The sequence below is a fragment of the Mustela nigripes genome, chromosome X, assembly GCF_022355385.1.
Source record: "Mustela nigripes isolate SB6536 chromosome X, MUSNIG.SB6536, whole genome shotgun sequence".
In the NCBI taxonomy this organism is placed as follows: Eukaryota; Metazoa; Chordata; class Mammalia; order Carnivora; family Mustelidae; genus Mustela; species Mustela nigripes.
This window is the reverse complement of record NC_081575.1, coordinates 61939621-61948955: the sequence shown is the minus strand read 5'-3', so window position 1 is coordinate 61948955 and position 9335 is coordinate 61939621. Positions and strand designations below refer to the sequence as shown.

Here is a 9335-nt window from a genome sequence, read left to right as displayed (position 1 = left end):
TATACATGAAGACCACAATCTTAGTACACTTAGAAAGATTCTGTAATCAGCAATATTTATTTATTTATTTATTCATGCATTTAGTTTTTTTCATTCATTACTTCACTTATTCATTCAATAAACACAAAAAGTCTTTGTGCTAGACTAATTGGGAATACAGATAAGAGTCAAAAATGATCTTTGCCCTCAATCAGTTTGTAGTATACACAGGGGATAAACCATCAACAAAAATAACTAACATACACATTAAATTATGGGATTAGAGGTTGAGGGAAGAGCCTTCATGGTGAGGGAAGAATGTAGCAAAGGTGGTTTTACTGCTGTTAATTCTGTCTTAGATTTTTGAGGTTTCCTCACACTGTGACCTCAGGCTTGAAGAAGTTGCAACTTTCTTGTTCTAAAGTAAACTCTCTTCATATTTTGCCTCAAAATTCTATCTTTCCATAGAGATTCTAGTGTGCCAGATAGACAGGGATATTTTGGTGGAAGGAGATAAGGTGAAGAACAGTGAAGAAGGCTAGTATGCAGTTATTATATGATTTTGCACAAACTTGGGCTCCATTTCCTTTGAATTTCTCTGTACAAATGAAATAAAACTTCAGTACTGTCATCTGCTCAAGGGACTTACCTTTGGTTTGTGCAAATAAGGTTTCTGTGGTGAGACACCAAATGAACTCAACTTCCTCTTTCAACAACAAATTTGTCAGTTATCAGCAGGATCTGTGCCACCCGGAGTTAAGCTCTTTCACCCTCAGCTCCCTGCAAAGAAACAAGAGTGCTAATCCTGACAAGGCTCCAGGGTAAGTTATAGCCCAGTATCTGGGAATTGATTGTTCAATGTGGGAAGACTGGTGGGGGCATGAAGATCCAGGATCGAGGAAGATGTGAGACCATTGACCAAATTTAAAATGGTCCCTGGTTTCTCTTTTCAGACTTCTTATAGCAGGATCAATGCTGATTGCCCTTGACTCTAACTAGAGTACAACAAAGTCAGTTAATGCCATTAGTCACTGCCATTACTCAAGGAGCATAGAGTATGCCATGCAGCTCACTTTTTGATGAGGGCTCTTTGTTTCTCCATCAACCCGGGAAGATAGCAAAAAATGTTAATAATAAACAAATACAGTTTTGTGAGATTTATTGGGACAACTTGGCATATTCAGCCAGAAAAAGAGTATTTGAATTTTTTCTCTCTATAATTTATCTAGTTTCATAATGAAGGAAAAGTTTGTGTATAAGCTTCTTGGTTTGGTAAGTTTAGTTTTTACATATACAGAAATAGTAAGTTCTTTTAGGGTAAAAGGAATCCGAACACAGATTTTGGAGTTGAAAGAGCTCTTAGAGATTCAAATCCAGCACAATACAGATGGGGAAATTGAGAGTCAATGAAGTAAAGACACTTGATTTCAGACCAATGTGAAAGTAAAGACAAATGATTTAAGAGTGTGTTCAGAGGTGTTTCTTGATCTTTTATAAGTTGCTTTGTTGACCCAAGTTTAGCCCTACTGGTTAGCAAAGCCCTAGAGAGGCACCTATCTTTCAAGTGATTATTTTTCTTATTACTCTGAGTACTAGCAACCTCTCTGGTTATGAGTCAAGATGACCGAGTCAAAAGGAAACTTCTGTTGGGGAATCCTTAAAGGTGGGCTGTGCTGTGCCTATTGGTACCAAGATGATTCTGAATAAAACAATAAGCTTTGTTATAATTTTGGTGGGGAGTAGTCACACTCCCAAAGATCCTACCAGTGGGGAAATTTTTATTTTGATTGCTTAAATGGATGCAGGATGTCATGGCGATTTCTATTAATTAAGGAGTTTATCACTTATTGGTTGTGACACAGTAAAATTATTCACTGCTGAAGTAGGTGGTATGTTGATATACGGAGGTGGGAAATGACTGAATTGTACCAAGAATCAAGTAATGCATTCAGGTAATTGTCTTTGCATACAAAGGTTGAACATAGGTCCTTTTTAGTTAAAATCAGTTCCTATTGAAACTTAACCAGGGAAGTCATTGAGTTCATGTTGTACAGATTGCTCAAACCCTGGCAGTGGTGGAGCATAAGGCTAAAAAATGAGTAAGCCTACTTCTGGGAGATTTGGGGTGGCTTTTCATGGCCAGTTGTGTTTAAGGTAAGTCAACTGATATCCTAATAGGGCAGTTTCTACCCTTCAGGCACAGTTCAAGCAAAGAGAGCAGAGCTGTCTGTTGTGAAACCATTCTAAGAGTTCCAATAGTCAGGGCAATGACTGGTAGAGAGTCTGTGATTTATTATAAAACTTTTGGTCAAGAAGTCTGCTTACATCCAGATTCCTTTTTTTTTTTTTTTTTTTTTAAAGAAGTTTTTCACCTAGTATTGGTTTGTATGTATCACAGGCAGAGTAATGAAGTACATGGATCAATAAACACAGAATCAAAAATTTTTCTGTCCTAGTTCAAGTTTTGCTAGCGGCTCACTGTATAGCCTTTGGTAAGTTGTTTTATTTTTGTAGATCTCCATATTCTTAACTGTAATAAGTGGGACAGTTAGAATAGTCTTTACTTTTCTTTGTAACAATGCAGTGACTCGACTGTGGGCTCCTAGGACCTGAGAAGAGTTATGTATCATTAAGCAGTAAGTAATAGGGCTATAACATGAAAATATAACCAGAGGGGACTTTCTGGAAATATAATCTAGATCATAAGTGGAACCCAGTAAACTTTGTCGAGGCCATTATATTTCTTTCAGAATAATGTTATCATGATGACTTAACTTTTAGATCACAGACAAGTTTTTTTTTTTTTTTTGTAAGTAATTTCCTTTTTTTAAAATGAAAAACACAAACAACACACAAGGGAAATAGCTCTGAAATCTGATTTCCACAATGACATTGTCACCCAATCACTATTTCTCAATCTTTTAAAACCAGAGTTCCCTTTGAGAGACCTAAAAATGTCACTACAAGGTTATTGTGGACTTGCTTCCCTAGGAACCAGACCCGGAATTCCCTGAAAAACTTACCCATTACATTGACATTTTCTGAGAACTATGTGTGAAACAACTACAAAGATTTTATAGATCTGTACTTTCAGTAGTTTCTATTATAGGAACAATGATTTTGATTCCCAAATATATTTACTATAATAAAGAATATTCTTTTTTCAAATAACACATCCTTTCCAGGCTTCCACTTTAAGAATTATTTTAGCCATCTCTCACAACTATACATTTTGGGGGATTTTCTAAACCCAGAGAAGTACAGGATCCAAGCAAAAACCTATGGAGATTACTTTCTGTACAAGTAAAGGGGAAATGAGCTAACATTTATTTAATGTCACTGTATACCAGACATGAAAATAGGTCATTTTTTGTACATTTTCCATTTAATCTTTACAGCAATCTATGTTGCAAAGACTATGATCTTACTTTTATAAATGAGGAAACTGAAGCCCAGAGATATGAAAAAGTTGCTTCAGGCTAGTCAGCTGATAAATGAGTTAAGATATGACCCCAGTACTGCCTAAAGAACCTGATTCTTTCCACCTCCAAAATACTGCCCCAACTGCAAAAATGGTATCTAATTAGGCCTCTTTCCTAAATGATTAAAAATCTAATAAAGATGCATGCAGGGAAATTAAATTCAAGCATTTAAGATTTTGTTTGTGAACAGTATAATTTCTTTAACTCATTTTTGGGAGAAAAATAATTTTCACTTCCTCTAATTTATAGAAAAAATGTCTAGACTTACAGAGTATATCCAAATCTTAGCATTTCTAATATCAAGTAAGTGATTTAGAGTTTATTCTAATCAATTCAGGAAATAACAGAGTTCCAAATTCCAGTTGTTCTTTTTTGGCTGTGATTGTGAGTGATTGAATGAAGGACACCATGTTCATGGTGAGATTGGCTTAGGTAATACATGTGAGAATTTCATGGCTTAAAGAAAAAAAAAGTTCAAGTAAAACAAATCAAGTTAGGTTTCCAAATGGCTTGTAAAAGCTGTCCCGTGGAGAGTGGGAGGGCACCCCTCAGAAAACTTTCCATATTGATTTTCCCCTCTCCTCCAAAGATGACAACCCCACATACTGCCCTATTATCAAAGAAAATAAGAGAAGCAAATTTGGTAAACATGTTCACTTCATGTTATTAATGACTTAATGCTGAGGGGTGAAAAGAAGGGGAGGACTGAGAGAGTGAAGATTTGTTGAGTTGTATAGGAAAAGAGCAATCACCTTGATGCCAGTAGCTTAGGTTTCACTCCCCTCACTCTGCCACTTGCTAACCTTATGTCTTTGGGTAAATAAGGTCACACTTTTAGCCTCAGTTTTCTGATCTGTGAGACAGGGATGATATTCTATAGCCTGATTATTCATAATACATACCTTTACTAAAGATTAACAGTAATTATATGTGTAGTAATTGTTTGTAAAGTATAAATCAGTAGATGGGTTGAAATGGTGGTTGCTGCATTAATGATGACCGGGTCAGTGCTGGTAGTATTATTTAGAGGCAGTGTTTGAAAGGGGCCATGCCCATAAAATCATAGCAAGTTAGGGCTGGAAAGGAGTTAAAAATCATCTAGTTCAAACTGTCTTATTTTAATAATGAGGCAAATGAAAACCACACAAGGGAAGAGGTTTAGCAGAACAACACAAAGAAAAATCTAATATTTAACTAGAATCTAAATGTCTTAGCTCCAAATCCAGTACTCTTTTCAATATATCCTACTGCTTTTAAGTCTTCCCCAACCTACAGCAAATATTGAGCTTGCTACTGTTATAAAGAAATTGTCCCAGTACTCTGTTCACAGATCTGTTATGGTTTGGGTTCATAGGCAAAACTCCCCCAAAATCCTTGGTTTTGATGCAATACTACCCTGACACTTGGTGGGCAGTCATTTGCCATATATGCAAAGATATAAAATAGCTAGAACTAGAACTGAGAATAGCTTCATCTTTGATGAACACTCTTATCCATAGAAATGCCACTTTAAAATAAATTCTTATTTGTGCAAAAAGTTGTTTGTATCAGAAGAGTTTTAGCGTTCTCTGCTCATAAACACCTTATTACAATGGAAATCATAATAGCTGACTTTGAGAAAGAAAGTTAATCCTGCTGAGCTTCCATTTTCTGATCTGTAAAAATAGTATAATATTAATTTCCTCAGAGCTCTTACAAGGATTAAAAGTAATATATGAATAACACTTGGACTAACAGGATGCATGTGGAAACTTCTTGGACTTAACACTTCACTGAAACTTAGAAGTCTGGTACAAATTGCAATGACATGATAATATAATTTCACATTGGTTGTACCTTTGTAAAATCACAGCATTTAGGCATTAGGAAGCAAAGCTACCTTCGGTTAGATGATATTGGTACCTCCCAAGTTTTTGGACTCAGCTCCACTGAGTTAGATTTAAATACATGGCATACTTTTATTTTCTGTGAAAAAATTTAGTTATTTCCATAAAGTTAAAGATTAATGACCATATTCCTACTTAAGATTTTGGGGTTCCTGTTGGATTTTAAATAAAAATCTAGGGTGTCATGCTTTGGAATTCTTAGGCATCCAGATTTATTAGACTCCAGCCTTATTACCCTTGCCTTGACCATATATTCAGTAGCAGAGGAAACTATGACTGTTGATTGTGAGAGTAGCTCATGGTAAAGATATTAGAAGTAAAGCTGCCTAAAGCCCAACCAATATGTGCTTATTCTCCATATTCTTGACTTTGCAAATTAATGTAAACAAACTGAACACTTACCACATCACATGCCTAACCTTCTGCTAAGCAAAGTGAGGAATATAAAAGTCTAAGTCCTCTGTCAGAGAGACTACATTTTATATGGAGGCTATAAGTCCATATAAAAGTACTATATGTGTACAAAGGAGGAGATGTCATAATAGGGTTTCCCAGGGCAAGGAAAAGATGAAAGTTGAGAGAGAACCCTGAGAAAGAGTAAAATATTGGCTTCTGAGACAGGGTCTAGGAAGAATCTTCCCTTTTGGGGTTGGCTTCTGTCATCAGGTCCCTCTTGTAAAAGAAGAGGCATCTCCTACCATGGCCCTGGCCCTTGGTGTAAGCAATAGGTAACCTGGACTGGAATGACCAAGAGGCATTTACTTCTATAAGGGTGGTGTTAGAGGCACATAACATTCTGCTCTTATCTCTACCTAGGTGGCTCACATCTGCAGAGCAAAGGGCTAAAATATATGCTGAGGATGTGGTATTTTCGCAGGTTATAATTTTTCCTGGACATTATTGTCAGTATGGTTTTGGTTAGCTGAGTTGAGTGTACAACAATGAAATTAAGTCCTTGCAATTAATTCCTACATGTGCCAGTTAAAATTAATTCTTTTAAGAGTGTTGTATGTTTAGCCTTGTTCTAGAGTTAGAGAGAAAGAAATAAAGAAATTTAGAGTATGACCTCTGACCTCACAATCCAATGTAGAGAGATCCATATATAGTTAAACAATATGAGTTGTCATAAAGCAGAGTATTTTTTCAGTTAAAGATATTTACTGAATGACTATGTGCCAGTCATTCTGTTAGATTCTAGTGATTTAAAAATGAGTGAGATGTGTTTTTTGCCTTCAAAGTGCTCACATTTTAGTCAGAAACATGGATATAAACAGAAACATTTGATATAATGCAGTGAGTATATTGTTAAAGGAATTTCTATCGTGACATGGTAGCCCCAACTTGCATTTTTAATACATTATTTTGACAGCAGAGTAGATAATAGATTTTAACAGGGCAGTCTTCAAGGGAAATGGATCAGTTAGTGAGTGTTTCAATAACTCAGAGAGGGAAGAGAGAGTGTGACGGTGAGGGAGGGAGAGAAAACATGGTTAATTAAATGAGAGAGTAGGAGTCTAAGATTATTCTATGAAGTCTGATAGATAGTGGCAGATAAGTAAAATGTCAGGGAATAAGCCATTAAGGTAAGTGATGTTACTCAGCATGAAGATGATGAATAAGAAGAGAAGATGCAGACCCAGGGAAAACAAATATTTAAAGGATGTGAAAAAAAATAAAAGAAACCATGAGAGAAACTCAGTATAAATGGACAAATAGCTAAGAGGTAAATTAAGAAATTCTTGTTTGAAAGCCAAAGGAAGAGAACTTTGCAAAAAGATGGAAGTGGTCAGACTGTGTCCAGGGCAGCTAAGAAGCCCTGCATGATTTAGCAACATGATGGCCACTTGTCACTTTTGCTAACAGTTTCAGTGAGGTTGTAAGGGTATATAAACCACCTTGAAGTGCATAAAGAATAGAGAGTGAAGAAAAGGAAACATTCAGTGTAAACAAGTATTTTGAGTAATGTATAGAATTGTTGATTCACTATATTATACACCAGAAGCTAATATAAAACTGTATGTTAACGATATTGGAAATAAAATTGAAAATTAATAAAAAAAATAAGAAGAAACAACAGAAGAAAGTACAAAGACATAGAATAAGATGAATGCACAAGAGAAGAATTATTTTGGAGTTTGGTGAGACTTAATGAAAAAGATCCAACTGAGAAAGGAGAAGAGCATGATGATCTAGAGAAAAGGGAACAATTAATAAAAGAGGATCCCTAGAGAAAAGGGAACAATTAATAAAAGATATGGGAATTCATCTTGAGCAACAGGAAAGGTAGTTGTGTTGAGAAGTAAGAAAGATGTAGCTATACTTAAGATTATTTGTGTTGGGGGTAGACAGTAGATAAAATTAAGTTGCTTCTCACCCAATAACCTAAATTTTTTCTGTGATTTGAGAAGTTAAGACTTTCTGCTGAAGAGTTAGTTGTTGGGAATGCAAACTGGGGCAGCCACTCTGGATAACAGTATGGAGGTTTCTCAAAAAGTTATAAATTGAACTACCATATGACCCAGTGATTGCATTACTGGGAATTTACCCAAAGAATACAAAAATACTAATTCAAAAGGATACATGCATCCAGATATTTACAGCAGCATTATCTACCATTGCCAAATTATAGAAACAGTGCAAACATACATCAACTCATGGATGGATAAAGATGTGATACACACACACACACACACACACACACAATACACACTATGGGATATTAGTCAGCTATAAAAAAGAATGAAATCTTGCCATTTACAATGACATGGATGGAGCTAGAGAGTATAATACTAAGCAAAATAAATTAGAGAAAGAAATACAGTATGATTTCACTCATATGTTGAATTTAAGAAAGAAAACAAATGAACAAAGGCAACAACAGAGAGACAAATCAAGAAACAGACTCTTAACTATAGAAGACAAAGTGATCGTTACTAGAATGGAGGTGGGTGGGGAGATGAATAAAGTAGACAATGGGGATTAAGGAGTGCACTTTGTGTGATGAGCACTGTGTGTTATATGGAAGTGCTGAATTACTATATTTTACACCTGAAACTAATATTATATTTTATGTTAAATAACTAGAATTTAAATAAAAACTTAAAAAACACTCTGCCAAGAAAGGTGGGGGATGACAGAGTAGGAGAGAAAAAGTTTCAGTGAGTTATAAAGGTGCTGAATGGCCACCATGAAAATGGAAAAACATAATGGAGAAAAAAAAATCATAGGCTGGAGATCATAAATTTCTAGTGTTGTCATTCCAAATAAGGCCTAGTATTTTTAACAGGATCATTCAGCAGTTTGGATTGTAAGAAAGAAAATGAATTGTGGACTTGATCTGGGATTAAGGCATTGCTAGTCTGGTACAGCAGAAGAATGATGAACAAGGAAGTTGAGGTTTCATGTGTGAGAGTAGTTGGTTTAACCATTTACTATAGGCTGAGTAAGGGAGGAAGTAGGATAAGGGTGGGTGCTGGGTTGGACCATCAGAATTGGAGGGATTTACATACTCAAAGTCTCTAGGAGTGTATGATGCAAGCTAGTATGGTGAAACTTAATTATAATGTTAGAGAGTCAAGAATTGATGAGGTTTAAGGAAGCTCTACTTTGACCCTGCAATTGCACTACTGGGTATTTACCCCAAAGATACAGATGTAGTGAAAAGAAGGGCCATCTAGGCCCCTATGTTTATAGCAGCAATGGTCATGGTTGCCAAACTGTGGAAAGAACCAAGATGCCCTTCAACAGACGAATGGATAAGGAAGATCTGGTCCATATACACTATGGAGTATTAGGCCTCCATCAGAAAGGATGAATACCCAACTTTTGTAGCAACATGGACGGGACTGAAAGATTATGCTGAGTGAAATAAGTCAAGCAGAGAGAGTCAATTATCAAATGGTTTCACTTATTTGTGGAGCATAACAAATAACATGGAGGACAAGGGGAGATGGAGAGGAGAAGGGAGTTGAGGGAAATTGCAAGGGGA

The 9335-nt window shown here is 35.9% G+C and overlaps 1 protein-coding gene across 3 annotated transcripts in view; it reads left to right on the top strand.

The window, feature by feature from the left end:
* Positions 1-711: 711 nt before the first annotated feature.
* The window catches only part of LOC132007852 (putative P2Y purinoceptor 10), an 18643-nt gene continuing 10019 nt past the window's right edge, over positions 712-9335 (top strand). Inside the window, exon 1 of one of the 3 annotated variants that reach the window (XM_059386315.1) lies at positions 712-800. The gene's annotated coding sequence lies outside the window, so the exon portion shown is untranslated. The remainder of the gene's footprint in view (positions 801-9335) is intronic. The other 2 variants (XM_059386314.1, XM_059386316.1) reach the window with 2 other exon arrangements.